The sequence below is a fragment of the Brassica rapa genome, unplaced genomic scaffold (assembly GCF_000309985.2).
Source record: "Brassica rapa cultivar Chiifu-401-42 unplaced genomic scaffold, CAAS_Brap_v3.01 Scaffold0211, whole genome shotgun sequence".
NCBI classification, from domain to species: Eukaryota; Viridiplantae; Streptophyta; class Magnoliopsida; order Brassicales; family Brassicaceae; genus Brassica; species Brassica rapa.
The window spans coordinates 10,785-12,940 of NW_022610155.1; the positions used below are offsets into that span (position 1 = coordinate 10,785).

General features: G+C 42.9%; 1 non-coding gene across 1 annotated transcript; it reads left to right on the plus strand.

Annotated features, from left to right (window-relative positions):
- The first annotated feature begins 253 nt into the window (after window positions 1-253).
- On the plus strand, window positions 254-360 carry LOC117129870. Its single transcript, XR_004453407.1, has one exon. It is a non-coding gene; the product is annotated as a small nucleolar RNA R71 (small nucleolar RNA).
- The last annotated feature ends 1,796 nt before the right edge of the window (window positions 361-2,156 follow it).

Here is a 2,156-nt window from a genome sequence, read left to right on the forward strand (position 1 = left end):
TTTATCAGCAATGAGGATGTCTATCTTATCCTGTAGAGCCTTCAATTCCTTCCTCGTCTGCTTATCATCAGTTCTACTGCCTCTGTCGTGGTCTCCACTGTAGACTGCATCACTCTTAACCATGTTGTCAACCAGCTCCTCTGCATCCTCCTCAGTTCTCCCCAAGAAGAACCCATTACTAGCTGTATCCAGTCTGGCCCTGTACTTAGGGAGAGCACCACGGTAGAATGTGCTCAGCAAGCTCTCCTTAGAGAAACCATGGTGTGGGCATTGAGCTTGGTAGCCCTTGAATCTCTCCCAGGCTTCACTGAAACCTTCCAAGCCCTTCTGTTGAAAGCTGGAGATCTCGTTTCTCAGCTTAGCAGTTCTTGAAGTAGAGAAGAACTTCTCCAAGAATGCTTTCTTGCAGTCATCCCAAGTGGTAATGGAGTCGCTGGGTAGAGACTTCTCCCACTGACGTGCCTTATCCCCAAAGAGAAAGGGAATAGCTTGAGCTTTAAGGCATCTTCGGACACACCATTGGTTTTTGACAACCCACAGTAGCTGTCGAACCTGTCCAAGTGATCAAATGGATCCTCTAGAGCCAAGCCATGATACTTGTTGTTCTCGATCACGTTGAGGAGTCCTGACTTGATCTCAAAGTTGTTGGCTGCCACAGCGGGTGCTCGGATTCCCAATCTATGACCATGAATGTTTGGACGGTCGTAAGTGCCAATGGGTCGAGCTGCTCGCTGTTGGTTAGGTGGACCATTGTTGTTAGCGCCATTGACGCCTGCATCTTCTTGATGAACGTCTCCCATGTCAGTGTTCAGTCTCTGCAATTGAGCCTGATGTTCTTCTTCTCTTCTCTTTCTAGCACACTCTCTCTCTAAAGCTCTGATGTCTGCTGCTCTTGGAACTAGGTTTGATGGACCCCTGCTCCGCAAGTTCATACACCTGTAGATTAAAGGGAGGTGAAGAAGAGTCAGTAACAAAAGAAAATAAAAATGACTTAGTCTCAAGCAATTGACTAAATCTCAATGTTTAAATCTACTCAGAATTTGGCAACGGCGCCAATTTGATGTTAGGAGTTTTCAAGGCTCCTAAGACAAATGCTGTAGTATAAATGATTGTCGAACCAGTTCTGAGAGATATCAAAGCACCGAGAATGCAAGTAATCACTTAATCTAAGTGCAATCAATGATTTAGATGGGTTTTTAAACTATGACTAATTAAAAGAAATAACTAAATGATACTTTCTTAACTATTGGAAAAGAGAACTCATGGATATAGGGATTAGACCTCGGGTGATCAAGTTTCGAACTAAAGATGGCAAACGATCAATCAATCTATTAACCTTAAGCTTGGACACAATCCTAAACAAACTCTATGTCTAGATGAATGTTCATTTACTTAACACAATTCAAACATCAAATGTCTTTGGTTGAATAATATGAAAGCAATCATAACCAGCAAGTCCAATGGCTATCTTAGCACCTCTAACAACAAATGTCTTTGGCAAAGTATGCTAAAAGCTAAGAAGAGTTGTCTCGGGCATTTCCTCGAACACCTTTCGGGGGGAAATGCCTAAGATCAACTACTGAGTGGCCAACTCAGAAGATGCATTATGCTCACTCAACTAGCAAGGAAATATGAATGATCTACACTAAAACATCCTAGTTCTAACCTAATCACCCTCAATCTCCCTAACCCATGAATTCAAAAGGGATTACTCACTAATCTCCATGATTCCTCTTAAACCCATGTTGGATTTCAGATTAATCATGTAGAGAAACACAGGAAAAATAGATAAGAACACAGAATTCTCAATAATAAACTGATCAATTGATTCAAAGAGATGACTTTCCAAAGGTTTTTGGTGGTTTTTCTAAGAACAAAGATAATCCCCTCTTGGTGGCTTACAGAGTATTAAAACATAGGTTTTCAGAATAAAAAACGTGCATAATAAAATGACAAAAAGGCCCTTGAGAAAACATGAATTCGAGCAGATAATGGCGACGCGCAGCGACCTCGGCAAGTCGCTCCCAGCAACGTCGCTCTGGCTTAGTTCGGGAGCGACCTCGCTGGGTCGCTGGCGAGAGGTTCGCTCCGAGAGCGATTTCGTGTTTCCGGAACCAAAATGGCGAGCGACTCTCTCCTGTCGCTCTGGTAAGGTC